Here is a 20,247-nt window from a genome sequence, read left to right as displayed (position 1 = left end):
GACCCTCCAGTTTGTTGGGGATGTCAGGAAACAGGACACCTATGGCAAAACTGCCCAAACACTGACAGATGGGGCAAGCCCAAAATGCTGTGTCCCAGATGTAAAAAAGGCTTTCATTGGGCAAATGATCGCAAAACCAAGCCTTTAAACTCCCAGTGGGGTGGCCCTCAGCCCAACAAGTAAGAGGGAGTCCCACCACCATTAACTGGTCAATGCCTATCTTCAATTTGAGGCCAAAATGGACCCTATACTTAGATTACATTGCTTTTGTGGGTTTAATTGATATGGGGGTGGATGCCACTATCTTAAAAGCTAGGGACATAAGAAAAATGCAACATTGGAAGACAGCACCTGGGCCTGACCTCCAAGGCATTGGAGGATTAAAATCAGCTGATCAGGTCATCAAGCCAATAATGTGGTGAGATGACACAGTGTGGTGAGATGGTTCCATACAGGAACCATCTTTCTACTAATTGCTGAGGTTTCCACGAGCTTTCAGGGGAGACATGTGCTCTCACAAATGCAAGTGGTCCTTAGTACAGATCACAAATCTCCACAAGCCAACAGCTTTAATGGAGAGCCTACAAGTAAGATTCACCCCCAATTCTAGGGGCCACTGCTCACCTCACAAAAACCAGGCCCAATCCCCATTAAATGTGAAAGAACAGGAAACATCTGGGTAGAGAGAGCAGTGGCCAATATTACAACCCAAATCTGTAGGTATTGGAATTGGTACAGGAACAATTGGAAAAGGGACACATAGAGCCCTCCACTAGCCCTCACAACACACCCATTTTTGTGATAGCAAAGAAACGGAAAATATAGGCTACTATAGGATTTGAGAGCCATCAACAAAATCATAAAAAATATGGGAACATTCCAGGCTGGCATTCCCCATCCAGGGGCCATTCCTAACAGATTCCACATAGTTACCATTGATATCAAAGATTGCTTTTTCCATTCCCATCGCAGAGGAGGATAAGGCCTGCTTTGCCTTTACAGTATGGGAGCCCAATTTCTAGCTCCTCACAAAAAGATTTCAGTAGACAGTACTCCCACAAGGCATGAAAAATTGCCCTGCCATTTGTCAAAAATATGTTTCTCATGCAACCAGCACACCTAAAGGTCAGTTCTTGGTCATACATTATCAGGATGATATCTTACTTGCTCAGGAGAATGTGATGACTCTGAAGGCCTAAGTCAGACAGTAAGAAATTTACAATTCCTGGGTTTGTCTATTGCCACAGAAAAGGTACAATATTTTCCTCTTTTTCAATTCCTGGGTTATCAAATCACCTCCCATATATTTCCAATGGGTCCAAATCTAAAAGTCAAGCATAAATATTCACTTAATGAACTTCAGCAACTATGCGGCCAACTCAATTGTTTGAAGCCCTTCCTTCCCTTAACACCCGCAGAGCTTAAATCACTATTTGACTTACCAAGGGGAACAGCCCTCCCTCAAAAATCACATTGACATCAGCAGCCAAATCCACTATAGAAAAGATCAACACCCAGTTGTCAAATTTAAAAACCCTTAGATATGAACCTTGGGTGCCTCTATTTGCCATAATCATTTCTACCCTCAAGGCCCCATTAGATACTGGGTTACCTGGCATGATTTTCCAAGGCAATGAAAAGGTTGATCATCTTATCTCCTGCAATACGGCTTCCATTGGATACCTACAACAAGCCCATATTCTACACCAAAAATTTCATATGTCAGCAAGCAACATAAAATTGCTTTTTCCAGAGCTAACAATGATCCAATGCAAACACCTAGTGTGCTCTTGCAAGAATTGTATCCCCCTCACCCCGTTAGGCCCACTGCAACAAGCAGGGTGAACTCTCAAGGCCTTGCTCCTAATAAGCTCTGGCAAGTGGACATCACCCACATTAACTCCTTTGTTAAACTTAAGTTTGTCCATGTGGTGGTAGATACTTATTCAAAGGCTGTATTTGCAACAGCCCAATCTAGAGAAAAGGCTAGTAATGTGATAAAGGCTCTCAAGTCAGCCATGTGGGTCTTCAGTATCCCTTGGACCATAAAGACATAATGGGTCACCATATACATCACAGGAATTTAATTCCTTCCTGAGGTCCTGGAACATACAGTGCCACAGGTATCCCATACAACCCACAGTTACAGGCAATCATTGAAACAACTCATAGGACTATTAAATATCTCTTACAAAGACAGAAAAACAATCTCATGCCCCCAGACACACCGTTTGCTTTGACTGAGGTTCTTTTCACTATCAATTTTCTTACTTTTGGTTCCCAAAGTGTCAGCCCAGCTTATAAACACTGGAGATCCTTTCCATCCCAGATCCCAGCCCCTATGTTTAGGTGGAAAGATCCCCTGATAAGAGAATGGAAGAGACCACACTCTCTGCTAACCAAGGGCCTAGGATATGCTTGTGTCTTTCCAGAGAATGTGGGACAGCACATTTGGGTACCAGCCAGAAACATCAAGCCTGCAACTGACAGTCAACCAGAACCAGCTGAACAAGATTGAGAGTCTGTCTTGTTAGTGGATGCACCTACTACCAATTGTCAAGCTGCCGCTCTATCATCCTACCCTGAGGAACTGCCCATAGCCACATTCTCTACTGCTTTATACTCTACTAACTCTGGTCAGCCACTCAAATGGCCCACAGCCTGTGTGCAGTCACTCTGTTCCTGATTACCATTGTTCCTCATTCCTACCCCCATCTGAGCAAGCACTCCTGTGGTCTCCCATTTTGAGGGCTGGTTAGTCAATTATGGGTAAGATCCCCTGGGGGACAACCTAAGACAGGCACAGCCACATACAGAGACCACATGGAAACAGAATCAACAATGATATGACAAAGGATCATGCCTCCTGTTGCTCAAAAATAAATGAAAAGGGGGAAATGTGGTGGAATAAGGCCATGCCAAGATGGCCACAGGCAAGTGAGCATCAGTTACTCAAGAATGATTTCAAAACCCACCTGGCAATGGAGCCTGCCGCTCAACAGGCTGTGATTGGTTAGGGCATAAACCACCCCTTGACTGGATTGTCTGCCTCAGCTATATAAGCTGCTGTACTAACTGAAATAAATGAGTCTGTGGGCTGCTCACCTCTGGCCAGCTTTCACCTGACTCCTGGAGTCTGTGTGGTGACTCTGTGCCTCTTACCCCCACTGCACTCCTCCTCTCAGAAATAATCCACAGCAACATCTGAAGTAGACTTTTAATTTTAGTAGCATCTTTGGTTTCTCGTATTTTGTGAGTGTTGACAGATACGAGCTATGTGACAAAGAAAAACTGGAAGATTTGGGGCAAGATAATCTCCCATCTCAGAATTCTATTACTGTGATGCTCTCTAAATCCCCTCCAAGCCTGAATGCTCAGTGGGTCTTGGACTTGCTACACACAATGATCCTGAGGTTATTCATTTTTTATCTGAAAGGCAGAGTTACACACACACACACACAGAGAGAGAGAGAGAGAGAGAGAGAGAAGCAATCTTTACCTGCTGGTTTACTCTCCAAATGGTCTCAATGGCTGGAGCTGGGCCAGTCAAAAGCCAGAAGCCAGGAGCTTCTTCTGGGTCTCCCTCATGGGTGCAGTACTTGGGCCATCCTCCATTGCTTTCTCATGTACATTAACAGGGACCTGGATCAGAAGTGGAGCATCTGGGACTTGAACTGGCACCCATATGGGATGCTGGTGTCACTGGCAGAAGCTTTACTGACACAGCCTAACCTTTTTAAAAAATATTTTTATTTTATTTTAAAGGCAGAGACAGAAATTTTTATCTGCTGGGTTATCCACAAATACCCACAAAATCCAGGGCTGGACCAGGCTAAATCCAGAAGCATGGAACTCCACCTGGGTATGCTATGTGGGTGGTAGGAATGGAGTCATCATTTTCTGCCTCCCAACATGCACATTAGCAGGATGTTGAAGTGGAGTCAGATTAGCCAGGACTTTTGAACCATAAATGCAAGTGGAGATCATTATACTTAGTAAAATAAGCAAGTCCTCAAAAGACAAATATCAGATTTTTCCTGATTTCTGGTAATTAATATACAGAGTACAAAACAATATAATGTATATGAGTAATGTTGACATTTTAGGATTTGATTTTAAAAAAAGATTTATTTGAAAGGCAGAGATACAGAGAGGAGAGAGGGAGAGGGGGAGAGAAAGAGAGGGAAAGAGTGAGTAAGAGAGAGAACCTTCCATCCACTGGTTCACTCCCCAAATGGTTGCAACAGCAGGGGTTGGAACAGGCCAAAGCTAGGAGTCTGGAGCTTCTTCTGGGTCTCCCACATGGGTGGCAGAGGCCCAAGAACTCAGCCATCCACTGCCCTCCCAAGCACATCAGCAAGGAGCTAGATCAGTAGTAGAGCAGCCAGGATTTGAACTGGTACCCATATGGGATGCTGGCACTGCAAGCAGCAGCTTAGCCTTCTATGCCACAATCCTGGCCCTCATAGATTTGATTATTATTTATAGTTCTATATTCCTTGTCTATACTCCTGAGGAACAGTGGTTATTCTGCTTACTACTTGTTGAGCCTTTTATTTAGTGGATGATTAAGCTTGTGATTATAAAGTAAATTGAAAGTTTGTCATAGCAAACCTTAAAATATGAAAGGAATATGAAGGGGGAGTGTGGATGGAAGTATCATTACTCTTAAAACCATATATATGAAAAACATGAAATTTGTTGCCCGTCCTTCAAGTTAATTTTTAAAAAGAGTTATCTATTCATACACCACTGATTCTCTTGAATTGCTGTTGCCATACATTTTCCATATGGCACCAATTATTTCACCATTCTTCCACTTGAGTTGTAGCATCAATGTGGAGTTTTCTCTGTATTTTCAGAATTCATGTTGCATTATGAGCTCTTTTGAAATTGTTGCCTTATACATCCTAGCACCTCAAACTACATCCTGTTCAAATATGTTGTAATAAGTTAATATGAGTTTATTTTAAGGCAAAAATATCAAAATTTATGCACTGTTTTTGTAGTATGCATTTCCCACCAATGTTCTGAAGACCCCTTTTATTATTATGCTTTCTCTCTGCATAGTGGACTTAGAGTGTATTGAGAATTTTGCCTTTTTCATGTCAAGATATAGCATATTTCAAGCACTTGGTTGGAATTCAGCATTGATGTATGAGTGACAGATGGGAACTCCTTGCAATTGATATCTCAGAAATAATCATCAAAGTTAAAAAAAAAGCTTAATTCATATAATTTGTGTGTGTGTGATTTTCAAAACTGTTTTTGAGAAACAGAGAGAGAGTGCTCCCATAAACTGGTTCATTCCCCAAATATTTGCAATGGCTGCAGCTGAGTCAAACATTTGAGAATCACTTTTATTTCACTTTCCCTTATATGAAGATATTCTTGATAGACTTGAAAATGCAAACTTATGCTTTTCACAGGAATTTCTAATCTACTATAGATTCTTAATGTTTGGTTTATGGTGTTTTTGCCTTGAAGAAAGTTTTGATTTATGTGACTCAGATTTTATTTTATTTCTTTTGTGTCTTCTAGATTTTATGACTTCCTTTGTAAAGGTTTATTTATGGGCCATATTGTGGCAAGCAGACCAAGCTACTACCCACAAAGCCAGCATCTAGTATGTTCCCAGTCACAGAGGGGAGGGTAGTTACTGGAGTGAATTCAGTGGGTTCCTTTCCTTAGCCCAGTAAAGAAAAAAAGCCTGGAAACAATGGCAAGTGAGTGGAAACTTTATTGCTTATTTGTTTTGCAAGTGAAAGTGAGCAGCTCATCTGAGAGGTGAGATGGAGTGCCAGAGTGGGACACTGGCTTTTCCACAAGTGCACTGGGTTTTTAAGAATTTACTATTTTCTTATTGGGTCATCTTATGGGCTTTCCCATTGGATAGGGGTTTCACATACTGTATGCTCATTGGCTTGGGGCCCATAGTAATAGTGGGATTTTTGTTGGTGACAGTCTGAATGGGAATTTCTAAATGCTAACTTCCTCTTTTGGTGGCCTCAGCCCTCTCTCTGCTAGTTCTGAGTGAAAAATTGCAACTAGTTTGAAGACATTGCCAAAATCACAGGCTGTAGCATAGGATGCTACAATGGGGAGAGGTATGAGCAAGTCTCAGAGAAAACCACACTGTCACAGCCTACAGCCTGCATGCTAAAGACATTCTGCTAAAGCCTGAGAGGCCCACAGATGCCCAGCCCAACTAAACAGGCTCACCATTTGGGCACTGGTTCATGTTCTGGCTGCTTCAATTTTCTTTCCTTCATTTTGTTTTTATTAAAACATGTTTGCTTAATTTACAGCAAGCAGAAAATAGGCTGGGTCTTCTTTTGATCCAAACATTGATGTTTTAAAGGTTGTACACAATATTTTTAAAAAGGACATATAAAAATACAATATTAGAAGTTTCCATAAGAAAGAAAATACAACTTTTAACCCCACAACTTTTCCTTTTTCAGAACTGCAAAACTACTGCTAGTAGTTTTATTTTTAAAACTACAGTTTTAAGAAATAGAGAGAGACAAAGAGAGACAGAGAAGTCTTCCATCTGATGGTTCACTCTCCAGTTGGCTGCGATGACTGGAGCTGTGCTGATTTGAGGCCAGGAGCTTCCTCCAGGTCTCCCACATGGGTGCAGGGGCCCAAGCATTTTGTGCCATCTTCTACTGCTTTCCCAGGCCATAGCAGAAAGCTGGATTGGAAGTGGAGCAGCCGGGTCTCAAACCAGTACCCATATGGGATGCCAGTGCTTCAGGCCAGGGCATTGCCCCACTGTGCCACAGCGCCGGCCCCTAAAACTACAGTGTTAAGTAGACTCCTTCCCCCTGAGCTGGATCATCTTGTGGGAAGTACTGAAGCAGGAGCTCTTAACTCAAGGTGGCCCATGGCAATCTGTGGAGAAAAGCACCGCCGAGCCACAATCAGGGCTGGGCACCTACAGGAAGGCTTCTCTGCATGGTTACCAACCAAGTAAACCAGTTATTTGACATTGAATCTGATCCATTCCAGATGCTAAAGGAGCAGAGACCAAGAAAAAAGAAGCCGGCAGAAGGGGGGCTGGGGGTGGGGTGCATTGGAGTCCCCGTGGCCAATAATGCAGCTCAGGCAGAGGCCCAGACCAACTCCAAAGCAGCAGGCAAACAGCCATGGAAAGAGTCCCAGAAAGACCAATAAACTCACTGCCAGATTGGCCTGGTTGACAAGAAAGAGGAGGTGCAGCCACCTGTGGCGTTCAAGAAAGAAAGAATAAGACATGTTGGAAGAAGACTGATCAACAACTTCAGGGTGAAGGAAAAATCATTGATAGAGGACCAAAAATGTGACCACCTCTTGAATGGTGGTGAAGAAGGGTGAAGAAGCAGGTTTTCTTTTCTTTTAAACACTAAAAAACTGCTATTTATTTAAAAGGAAACTTTTCAATACAATAAAGAAATGGCAATAGCTGGTACATACATTAAATCAAAATATTTTCGTTAAGCACCAAGTAGCATCATTCTCATTCTTTTCATTAAGAGCACCTTTATTATTAAAAGACTAATACTTTTAAGTTTTTAATCAAATTTAAAGCTGCCAATCAGAGCTTCTAATTAGCTTGAGATGACTGGGTAAACCTTCTTATAGTGTGAGCAAAAATGACTTATAAAAACTTTGTTTAACTGTAACTGAAGGGATTCACTGGCTTCAGGCTGAGAATCAGTGCTGGGGGCTAAACGCTACCCACAACAGAAAAATGAGTAATGAGTACCACGTATCAATGATAGATGACATATGGTTTCTTCCTAGTCAAAGGACTAATACCTAACTCTAATAGGTCTTGAAGGATTGACCCACAGGGACTGATTCAAATTCTTAACCTTCCAGGGTGAACAAGTCAAGGACAAGGAAAGAGGTGAAAGTCCTGCACCCTGGGTGGCAGGGGAAATGGCAGCAAACCAGGTGGGGAACATCAAGGAGTGTTTAAAGGCCAGGGAGAACAAAACAGCTGAGACTCAGACCCACAAAAGTACTAACTGCTCAGAAGGCAGTTCAACACATGTTTTGGGAGGAAGGACGTAATCCACTAACAGATTATATGCATCATATAAAGGAAAATGTCATTCAACAAGAGAGGGAAGATGTCTCTCCTAGCACAGAGACTCCGCAGCTGTTTGGGGAAGCTCTGAGGCTGAGGATCACCCTGGGATCCAGTCCACATTCCAAAGCCCTACCCCCTTGCAATTAAATCCACAAACCAAAACTTTATTAATGGAACTGTCTGCTCCAAAAAAGTGAAACACAAACACAAGCAAAGAAAACAAACTGAAGGGCCATTAGAGTAAGCTTTAATCCCTGCTACTATCCCTGCCCTGCAAGAACAGGATCTGCCCTGTTACTTCCATTGATTCACTTCTGCAAAGCTTGTCAAAACCCAGCATCTTACTGTTCCTGCTACATCCTCTCCTAATGAAAGCAAATACTATGCAAAAACACAAACACACCACAAATAGAAGCCAGCATCAACTTAATGACCCTGTGGAATATTACAAACCTAACCTAGGATATTTTAATCATCTTCTGACTTATTCACAAAATATCCACTTCTGTAATGTTTTGGGAGCATTGCAGACTTGGTTGCATTAGATTCCTCTTCTTGAAGTAGTTCAAAGTTTGAATGCAATTTAGATAATTTTCTAAATTATCTGAGGGGAAATTATCCTAAAAGGCCCAGGAAAAATCCCTTTTCCTCTATTCTCAGGCTCCAGTAATTCTTTTTCTCAGATCATAAAACCTAACCTAACAACTGGAAAGAGGATAAAAAGTCATACAAAAAATACAAAAAAAAAAAAAAACAGAAAAGGGAACCAACATCATCATAAGGGTCTGTCAGTGTCATCACACTATCTCAACATGGCACAAGACAAAAAAAAATCGTACTTTGTTTAGCAAAGTTATAGTCATTTTGTAAAGTATGCAAGAAATTAACAATTTATAAAAATAGGGGAAAGTTTTAATTGGGAGCATAAAACTAAAATGTCATTCTCTGGCGAAGAGTGCTTCCCAACATCAGGTCTACAGGTGGAAGTTGAGGCACAACTGTTGGCTCAAGGCTGCCTCAGGTCTGCTTCAGAGGGGCATGGATATTAGCAGATGAGAGGTGAGTTTTCTGTTGATACATTTATAATTGACTGACCTGAGGTAGTGGTGGTCTTAGAAGAGGTCAGGAGGCCATGGATGTGGAATGGGCCTAGGAGATGGATTTGGTTCTCACGGCAAATGTGAATTTGATAGACACAGTAAAAGCAATAGATCTTTATCACATTACAGTGGTCTAAAGCAGGTAGACAAATGTGGAGGTTGTGGGTCTCACAAATGGGAAACTGTCAAAGATGAATTAACTGACTTTGATTCATCAAAATGTGACTCAGGAAACACTTGAAGGTGAAGAACATCCAGTGGCCAACATGGAAAATGGGGAAATGTGAATGGAAGAGGTAAAAGAGAGTACAAAAGAGATTACTTTGGATGAGTGGAAGACAATTCATAAAGACAGGATAAAACTAGAATTTAATATCTGAAAATCAAATCAAGGTGCTGATTGGCAATGAAAGGATTTGTTTTTCATAAATCAAGGTGTGAAGAGGCTCATGCTGAAGATTCTATTATGGCCTATCATTTTTGGAAACCAGCAAATGATATAACATCTTAGCTAGAGATCAACTTTGGAGACTTAGGCCACCTAGAATATGGTGGTAGAAGAGGGCAGAGGTAGACATGGGCATGATGGATGTCATGATGGATGACCTAGTCCAGCAGGACTAAGTCAAGTGTTTCTGTTTCTGATATGAATGATCCAGAGGCATTTCTAGCTATGGCTTAATGGGATGTCCTAACAACCTTAGTTCCTTTGTGGACTTTCCTGTGCAATGCTTTTGCATGCTTAATGATCCCAAAGGACTAAGAAATTAAAAAAAAAACAGCCTAAAGATTGAATTTTATCTGTTTTGCAAATGAGTTTCTCTCACTACCCAGAAGTAACAAATATGGTAGTCACTTTTGTACTTAGGAATGTATTAGTAGCAAGGATGTTTTAATAATTTTCATAGATTATGAATTATTCATGGACACTTTTGCATGGCTGCTTGCAAATGTGCATTTCCAAACTTGAAGTGCAGGTGTTAATAGTGTGTAACAGTTTAATAAAAAATTAACTTTGTTCTTTATACATCCAGAAAAATCTTAAAAAATTAAAGAAATGTGCATAGCATGATTTTATAGCAAAACATGAACATTAACTGCAAATAGTAAATAAATGAAAGCTAGAAATACTATCCAATATATAGCAGTCCTAGAATCAATCCCTCAAACACAATCCACAAGCAGTATCTAAAAACCATTGTCTTGTTCTTCACAGGCAAAACCTAGGTTTCCAAAACCAAAATTGGAAAGAGTACTCCTCTGAAAGAAATTTTTTCCCCACAATATTACCTAGATCTACAAGTAAACAATCTGAGATTTAAAAAAGATGTTAGCTTCTTACTCTGAAATCAGTTTGGATATGTCAAGTCACTTTTAGTTCCTCAAAGAAATCTTTCAGAGAAATTACAGAAATTATAAATGGTTAAGGATTTTATTTCCTCATTTTTAGTCAGCTACATTGATAACTAAAGCTGAGAGATGACTCTTGCTTAGAACTGATCCTTTTCCTGAAATATTTTAAACTTCACGACACAACCTCACCTAAAATGGGAGTGTTGTCTCTCAGCTTGCCACACATTAAATAAAACTGAAGTGTGAAAAGCAAGCCTCCCTCATAAATAGGTAGGCACATTTTATACAAATACACACTCTAAGTGCTATAAGCATCACCATTTAGTTTACACAATGCACACTCTCACACAAACAAAACTTACTTTGAAACAACTTACTTCTAATGCACTAAGATAATTAGTCAGCAATTCTCATTAAACTTCAGAGTAATTATGTGAGAACATTCTTTCCCCCTTCAAATTGTTTCTGCCATCAATGATCTGCTCAACTTCTAAGGTGAGATTTTTGTATATTCCAAATCTGTACAGAAGCCAGAATAAAAGCAGTGAAGGCTCTGTGTTTCAGCCAAAATCTCAATCACCCTGAAAATGTTGTTTAACCCAGCCGGGGGGGGGCAGTCCTACAAGTACTGGGGTTAACAAAAGAACTATTCTAAACTGTGTCATACATAAACTTTTTTAAAGATTTATTTGAAAGTCAGAGTTACACAGAGAGAGAAGGAGAGGTAGAGAGAGAGGTCTTCACTCCCCAATTTGCTACAGTGGCCAGAGCTACACCAATCTGAAGCCAGGAGCTTCTTCTGGGTCTCCCAAGCAGGTGCAGGGGCCCAAGGATGTGGGCTATCTTCTACTGCTTTCCCAGGCCATAGCAGAGAGCTGGCTTGGAAGTGGAGCAGCCAGGTCTGGAACTGGCACTCATATGGGATGCCAGCACTGCAGGCAGTGGCTTAACCCATTACACCACAGTGCCAGCTCCATAAATAAAATATTAACAGGGGACTAGACATCTTAACAAGACCTAAAAGTTCACCATGAACCTACTGTGTTTGAACAGTCAGTGTTATACTGTGGCTGCTTCATTTTTGTATTAATCTATCTTTTTTTAACTTTTATTTAATGAATATAGATTTCCAAAGTACGGCTTATGGATTACAATAGCTTCCCCCCCATAATGTCCCTCCCACCTGCAACCCTCCCCTTTCCCACTCCCTCTCCCCTTCCATTCACATGAGGATTCATTTTCATTTCTCTTTATATACAGAAGATCAGTTTAGCATGCATTAAGTAAAGATTTCAACAGTTTGCTCCCACACAGAAACATAAAGTGAAAAACAATAGATGATTTTTTAAATGATGATGAAATCAGATCAGACCTATTGTCATGTTTAATCCCATAAATAAAGGGGAGAGTGATCCAACATGGGAAGCGAGATACTCAGCAGACTCATAGAATGGCAGATGTCCTAAACAGCACTCTGGCCTCAGAATCAGCCCTTAAGGCATTCCGATTGGGCTGAAAAGCCCATGAGAGTATTTCAGGCATGGAAAGCCAAGACACTCTGGAAAAAAAAAAAAAACCTAAATGAAAGATCTCTGTGAGTGAGATCGCAGTGGAAAGAACAGGTCTTCAAAGAAGGAGGTACCTTTCTCTGAAGGGAGGAGAGAACCTCCACTTTGACTATGCTCTTGTCTAAACAAGAAAAGAGTCAGAGAACTCAAGGGGCTTCCATAGCCTTGGAAACTCATGACTGGTGCATAGGGAGATTACTGATGCCATAAACAGGAGTGTCAATTTGTAAAGTCAACAACAGGAGTCACTGTGCACTTACTCCTCATGTAGGATCTCTGTCCTTAATGTGCTGTACATTGAGACTTAATGCTATAACGAGTACTCAAACAGTATATTTCACTTTGTGTTTCTATGGGGGTGCAAACTGTTGAAATCTTTACTTAATGTATACTAAACTGATCTTCTGTAAAAAAAAAAAAGAAGAAATTAATCTATCTTATTAGCAAGCTACAGCTCTAGGTTTCCAGTTCTATGAAATATGGAGATGAAATTTCATTTTTAGTAAGACAATGTTGCAAATTCAAGTCAATCAACATCTTTTCAATGAATACTTCAAGCATAATGAGAATCTTTGAGAAAATTGCAGATCCCACAGATTTGTTTTTATTTTTTTTTAAATTTTTTGACAGGCAGAGTGGACAGTGAGAGAGAGAGACAGAGAGAAAGGTCTTCCTTTCGCCATTGGTTCACCCTCCAATGGCCGCCACGGCCAGCGCACTGCAGCTGGCACACCGCGCCAATCCGATGGCAGGAGCCAGGTACTTATCCTGGTCTCCCATGGGGTGCAGGGCCCAAGGACTTGGGCCATCCTCCACTGCACTCCCTGGCCACAGCAGAGAGCTGGCCTGGAAGAGGGGCAACTGGGACAGAATCCGGCACCCCGACCAGGACTAGAACCCGGTGTGCCGGCGCCACAAAATGGAGGATTAGCCTAGTGAGCCGTGGCACCAGCCGACCCCACAAATTTGTACCTGCCCATGACATTAAGTAAATTGGACTCTTCAGAGTGGCTTCTAAATAACATGTCATTTTAATTATAACTGGATACATGGAAGGCTAACAAGTATTTCTAAAGTATCATTACAACATTGTACTTCTGATAATTTAAGTAAACCACACTATGAGTAAATAATGATATATGCCTAAAGATTATCATAGTTTATATTATCAGTGGCCACTGGACTTAGGACTAGTCTAAGATCTTGATCTAAATTTTGACCTAGACCTAGACTGTGATCTTGACTGAACTTTGGATTTAGGTAGTCCTTTTCTCCCTGGTTCCTTTTCATCACTTGAGCCAGACTTATAATGTGTTTTGGAACCTGTTTTAGGGGTGCCTTTAATTTTTTTGTGAGATGCAGATCTAGAATGTGATTTAGTCTCCAATTATTTATTGGGCTGGGATATCACGATCTTTGGTGTTTGAATCTAACAATGTTGGAACGGCTTCTGCTACCGTGAAGTCTTCTAATCAGTCTACTGTTTCTAGGGCTATAAGATTTATACTTGTAATTAAAAGACTGACTTCTTGCTCTCCCTTTATAACATTAGATTCTAGAACATCAATATTTGTCAAATCATCATGACATGAAGAACTATACACATTCCTCCCTTCCTTGGCTTCCTTCTGATTTGGTGTCTTCTGATTGCCCTGTGCAAATTGTATTTTTGATGCCCACAAATCTATTTTCTGTCCAAGTTATGTAAAGCATTTTTGGAATCATGAGCATCCTCAAATTGAATGTAAGCAAATCCTCTTGGATGGTGAATGTAGAAATCAAGTGGAACATACACATGAACTTTAGGATCATAACAACAAAATTTTCACCATAAGTCTTCAGACCTGGTGTTGTCCACTACGTTCCTGACAGAGATGTGTTTGCAGGGCACAGGTAGTGGCGTGAATCTTGCTCAGGGTACTAATAGGCTCAGCAAACCACTTGCAGCCAAGTCTGACACAGACACACAACTTTTTTTTTAACATTTATTTATTTATTTGAGCTGGTCCATGGCTCAGTTGGCTAATCCTCCACCTGTGGTGCCGGCACCCCGGGTTCTAGTCTCAGATGGGGCACCGGATTCTGTCCCGGTTGCTCCTCTTCCAGCCCAGCTCTCTGCTGTGGCCGGGGAAGGCAGTGGAGGATGGCCCAAGTGCTTGGGTCCTGCACCCACATGGGAGACCAGGAGGAAGCACCTGGCTCCTGGCTTCATATCAGTGCATCGCACCAGCTGTAGTGGCTACTTGGGGGGTGAACCAACAGAAGGAAGACCTTTCTCTCTGTCTATGTCTCTCTCACTGTCTAACTCTGCCTGTAAAAAAAAATGATAATTGGATTGATATACCTTCTTAAAAAAAGATTTATTTGTTTATTTGAAACTCAAAGTTACAGAGAGGGAGAGATGGGGGAGAGAGAGTGAGAGAGGAGAGGGAGAGGGAGAGAGAGAGGGAGAGAAAAAGCAAGAGAGAGAGAGAAAGAGGGAGATGGAGGGAGGGAGGGAGAGAGAGAGAGAGAGATCTTCCATCCACTGGTTCACTCTCCAGATGTCTTCAAAGGCCAGTGCTGGGCCATGCCAAAACCAAAGCCAGAAGCTTTATCTAAGTGAAGCAGCCAGAACAAGAGGTAATGCCCATGTGGGGTGCTGCCAATAAAAGTGGGTGACTTTACCCACTATGCCACAATGTTGACCCTGAGTCTGCTCTATTTCTGATCCAACTCCCTGCTAATGCACCTAGAAAAGAAGCAGAAGGTTGTCAAAGTACTTGGGCCCAACCACCCATGCAAGTGATCTGGATGACACTCATGGCTCCTGACTTCTGCTGGGCCTAGTTCTGGTCATAGCCATTTGGGGTGTGAATCAGCAGATGGAAGACTTCTCCTCTGTGTCTTTTCCTCTCACTCTGTACTCTTTCAAATAAACAAAAATAAATCTTAAAAAAGTGAAAGGGGCTTATTTAGCCTACACAGACATGTTAATGATTTTTCAAGTAGGAAACAATAGGTTTTAAAATATCGGCAAACACAGACTATGATTCATGTGACACGATGAATTGCTTTTGCCCTACCCTGATATAAACACACATACTGGCCCCTGGTTTTGGCCTGGCCAAGTCCCAGCTGTTACAGCCATCTGGTGAGTGAACCAGTGGGTGAGACAAATCTCTCCCTCTCATTCTGCCACTGTGTCTTTCAAATAAACTTTTTAAAAAAGATTTGAACTTAGGGACTTTGAGATATTAATCAAAATGCTGAGTCAGATACTCCTCTCAATGTGTCTTCCGTGGGCCAGCTCCCCATGTGTGACTTTTTTTTTACTCTCTTTCTATAGATGACTCACAAATTTATGTTTGTAGCCTCTGAATTAGAAACAATCTAGTGGACATTTCCATTTGGATGGAATTTAGCATGCTTATATCATATACTGGAAATATCAGACTGCTGTTTCTCATAATTCTTGGTAGAAAAGGTTGGAAATTGAAAGCATGGGACACTTAAATTCAGGTTCTCTATACCTAAGGTTGGTGCCTTTCTTCAGTGACTTAGGTTTGATTCACCAGCACCTCCTACAGACCCTGGTACCTGACCTGAGAGAATTTTCATTGATTCAGCTTTATTTGCATGTCATTGTTCTTTTAAGGTCAACAAGTCCTTTGGAAGGTGATTACCTTTATCCCACAAGTTCAAAGTACTGTAATTTATATTCATGATGAGAATATTTCCTAAAAGTGAGCAGGGATTCTTCTCAGAGAGCAATCATCACTGAAAGTCTGAATCTATGTAAATCCCCTTAGAGTCTTTAATCCATTGGAATTAATAATCACAGAGAACTCAAGGTAGCACATTAGATTTAAAGCAGTTCAATTCAAGCAAGTAAAGGAAACTTGGACTGAAAAGAGAAATCTTTGCACCAACAGGTCGGGTTTCAAGATTGAAATTGACAATTTCTATAGGACAAGCATTGCCATTTTCAGTTCTTTAGAATGATGCTTTTCTTTTAAGGTTTCCATTAATTAAAATATATAAAAGTAACATATGCTTATTGGAACTATGACAATACTACAAACCCCTAGAAGTGACTGTTATTAATAGCCCACAGTGCATTTCTTATGCTGCTACAGGCTCAAAAACTGGATACCAATAGGTTTCATACATGAATAGTGTTGAATTATCTATTTTCTTATTTATTTTATGTCTTCAGTAATAGAACTATAACAGGTTGAACTCTGTATTTGCTTATTTATTTATGTCTTCAGTAATGGAACTATGCAATGTATATTACTCTGCAACTTGCTTTTCTCACTTAATGCTATAATACGGATAGCTCCTCAGTCAGGTAACATAGCCTTCCATTTTGTAAATAACTTATAATATGAGCTACTCCTCAGGAAGTTCATTGAAATGCACACTATGAAAAAGTATGTGTAGATTTAAAAAATCTGCATCAAAATAAAATAGTAATTTGTCACAATCTGTTTGCCCAGGATCTAGTTTGGGGCACTAAGAAGGTTAAGACATCAATTTGAAAAAGCCCTTATCAGAGCAACAGGAATTCTGCAGGAGAAGAAGAATGAACACTACCTTGATGGTGCAGCATGGATGGGAAAATGGCAACCCCATGGATGCCTTGTGGCAATTGTATGTGGACAAGGCCTCAAGGAAATCAGCAATTTATGAGGGGTAAATTTATTTAAGAAGGGCTGAGGTGATGTTAAAGATGAAGCCCACAGTGGCAGACCATCCACATCAATCTGCAAGGATAACATTAGGCTTGTTCATACCCTAATTGAAGAGGACTGATGAATAGCAACAGAAACAAGAGCCAACAGTACAGACATCTCCACTGTTCAGCTTACATAATTCTGACTAGAAAAAACAAAGACTAACATTCTTGTTCAGTGGGTGTGCAAAAACTGTTGTTCCCAGAACAGCTATAGAAATATTGTTTTCAATAGAAAGATTTTTAACTAAAAGCACCTCTTGCAAACACTGCAATAATATGAGGAGTTACACTAGGTAACTCATTAGGTCATTTCCCTATCAGAGTGAGAAAGGGACAAAAGCCCTTGAAGAGTGGACAAAGTGCTTGCTTCTCCCTGGAAGCTGTCTTAACCACACTTAGTTTTATGCCAAGAGAAGACTACACAGCATTGTAGGCCTTGCTCCTGATTGGTTGGTTATTCTAGTCTTCTAATTGTTACCCTCCCCCTCTGGTTGCTATTCTACCCTTCTGATTGCTTTTTATCCCTGCTTTGTGATGATTGGCTGTTAGTCTAATCCTCCCTGATTGGTTAAATCTAGGAATGGTTTTCAGAAAGCAACCAGAGAGAGCAACTGTATGTATAAAATGGCTAGCCCTCACAGGCTTAACTGGGAGATGCTCTCTTGGAACCCCACTCCTCACTGCTGCAACAAGGGGATTCTCACTTTCAATAAATTTTGCTTTGCTCACTGTCCCTGTCTGCATGGAAATTCTTCTTTAATGTGAGGTAAGAACTGAGATGGCTTTCATCATCCTGCAACAATACAAGATGAAACATGAATTTACCAGTATGATTCCTAAGTCAAAGCACAGTCAAGACAATGGCTACCAAGAGGTGGAAGTGGTCCAGTCAAAGTAGAAACAGAGAATGATCACATCTGAAAGCTCCAGCAGAAAAACACCTGGAAAAGCTTCACCAAGGAGTATCTCTGCACTACAACAATGCATTGGTTCATTTATCTCATCAAAAAGGGGTAATTTTGTGAGAATTTCCATGGGGTATAGCTAGGCATCTATACCATAATTCTGTTTGGGCTCCCTATGACTTCTTTATGTTTTATAATCTTAAAACTTTTTTTTAAAGACATGCAGTTTTCTTTAGTTACTAATGTAAAAATCCAGCAATACCATGTTTAAATTCCCAGAAACCTCAGTTCTTAGGGGTGAATTAAATGGCAAAGTATCTTGATTCACAAAAGTGTCTTGATCTTCACTGAAATGTGAAGAAGTAAACTTTTTAAATTTAAATTTAATTTTTCAATTCCATTTTTAATGAACATTTTGTGTATATCTTTTTTATATAATAAAGCATTTATTTTTGAAGAAGCATTTCTTTCCATCACTAAGATTTCTGAGTTACAGAGAGGACTAGTTTTTCCAATTACCTTAATAAATGAGAAGAAGAAGGGAAAAGGGGAGCCACATATTTCTGTCTGCCAGATACTATAGGAGGTACTTTCCATAAGCGGTATACTTTGATCTTGGTTGCCTATTTCTAGTCCTGCCTCAATCCCTTCTCTAAACACAGAGGAGCATGTCAGCCTTTGCTCAAAGTCTCCTCCCCCCAGCCCCATGGTTCCCATGTTCCCCATGATACAGTACTGATTAGCAATACAAGCTACTAACCTGGCCCACAGGCCTTCCAGTTTGCTCTAACTTCCCTCTTCTGTCTTCCCATGTCCCCATCCTTTCTCTTTGTATCCCAGCTCACCTGAACGACCTACAGTTTCCCCAATTTCCAGGCCCTGTCAATCCTCAGGGCCCTTGTACTGCCTCCTTCTGTTCTCATGGTCCTTCTTCACCTCTTCTTCTGGCTGTTATTCCACTCACCAGTGAGTACTCACTGCTCTTTGGCTTTTTCAGAATGTCTTTTGCAGGGCGGTTTGTGAATTAGTGAAACAAGAGCATGCTATAGTCATTTACAACCAGTAACTCTTGGTAAATTAACAGAAGTTTGTTGCTTAGCCAGTCAAATTTGGCTGCAGGTCTAGGTCATTCTCTTGGGCAGATCCTCTAAAAGCTCTGCTGATGGAGTTCGTGGAGTCTCTTCCATCCTGTAATTGTACTATCCAGAGCACTTGACTTCCTTGGCTATTGAGGCAGTAGAAGAGAATATAAATGGGTGACTTTCTGGCCATGAGACGTATTGGTTTCAAAGTGCCCCTGATACCCGTACTCTCAGACTTCTACTAGCACTGGTACATGGCCCTGATTTCAGAGGTCTAAGGTCTGATGCAAGTACAAAGCCAGAAGAAAGGAGAAGTGGACATAGAAGAGTGCCTGCAATCTCTACCACAGGTGTGATGCCAGCGACCGCTTCTGTTTAGAGGGATTGCTGTGCAGTGTTAGAAGGATGGTGTAGGTGGCTCTCACCCACTAGAGTGTGCATTTTGTGAGGGTGAAGTCTTTTATAGTATTCATTTTTATGTCTCTGGAATCTGGCAGTGTCACCCACATGACAAATAGTCAAGAAAGTCAGTTAAACAAATCTATTCATCCACATTTCTAAGTGATCCAAGTTTATTTTTTTTTCTTATTTGACAGAGTTAGACAGTGTGTGAGAGAGACAGAAAGAAAGGTCTTCCTTCTGTTGGTTCACCCCCCAAATGGCTGCTACAGCCAGAGCTATGACGATCTGAAGCCAGGAGCCAAGTGCCTCCCTCTGGTCTCCCATGTGGGTGCAGGGGCCCAAGCACCTGGGCCATCTTCCACTGCCTTCTCGGGCCACAGCAGAGAGCTGGACTGGAAGAGGAGCAACTGGTACTAGAACCTGGTGCCCATATGAGATGCTGGTGCCACAGGCAGAGGATTAACCAAATGAGCCATGGCACCGGCCCTGATCCAAGTTTCTAAAAGGTTTATTATTTATTGAAAGGCAGAGTTACAAAGAGAGAGAGAGAGAGAGAGAGAGATCTTTCTTTCATCCACTGATTCACTCCCCCATATGGCAGCAAATGCTAGGCCAAAGCCAGGCTCCTGAAATTTCACCCCGATCTCCAATGTGAGTAGCAGGAACTCAGTACTTGAGTCATCTTCCACTGCCTTCTCAGGTGTATTAGCAGGAAGTTGAATCAGAAGCAGAGCACCTGGACTTGAACCAGCACTCTGATATGGGGATGCCAGTATTGCAAGTGACAACTTAACCTGATCTGCCACAATGCTGGCCCCTAATCTACATTTTATGTATGGGGAAACTAAAGGGTAGAGAAGTCAATTAATTCACATGGCTAGAAGGTAAGCAAAGCACAATTCAGATCCACATTTGTCAGATATCCTAATCTACAATTTTAGGAGAGGTTTTATAAGTTAAGATTCTTAGGTCTTGGGGCCAGTACTGTAGCAAATCAGGTAAACCTGCCACCTACAGTGCCAGCAACCCTCTATGGC

At 41.1% G+C, this 20,247-nt stretch overlaps 2 pseudogenes; one reads left to right on the top strand and one right to left on the bottom strand.

Annotated features, from left to right (window-relative positions):
* Positions 1-6,889: 6,889 nt before the first annotated feature.
* Positions 6,890-9,862, top strand: LOC138848017 (SERPINE1 mRNA-binding protein 1-like; annotated as a pseudogene).
* Positions 9,863-13,269: 3,407 nt separating this feature from the next.
* Positions 13,270-16,936, bottom strand: LOC149125241 (uncharacterized; annotated as a pseudogene).
* Between the last annotated feature and the right edge of the window lie 3,311 nt (positions 16,937-20,247).

Source organism: Oryctolagus cuniculus, chromosome 7 (genome assembly GCF_051225735.1).
Source record: "Oryctolagus cuniculus isolate XC-2025 breed Fujian yellow rabbit chromosome 7, ASM5122573v1, whole genome shotgun sequence".
In the NCBI taxonomy this organism is placed as follows: Eukaryota; Metazoa; Chordata; class Mammalia; order Lagomorpha; family Leporidae; genus Oryctolagus; species Oryctolagus cuniculus.
This window is presented reverse-complemented; position numbering and strand designations above follow the sequence as displayed.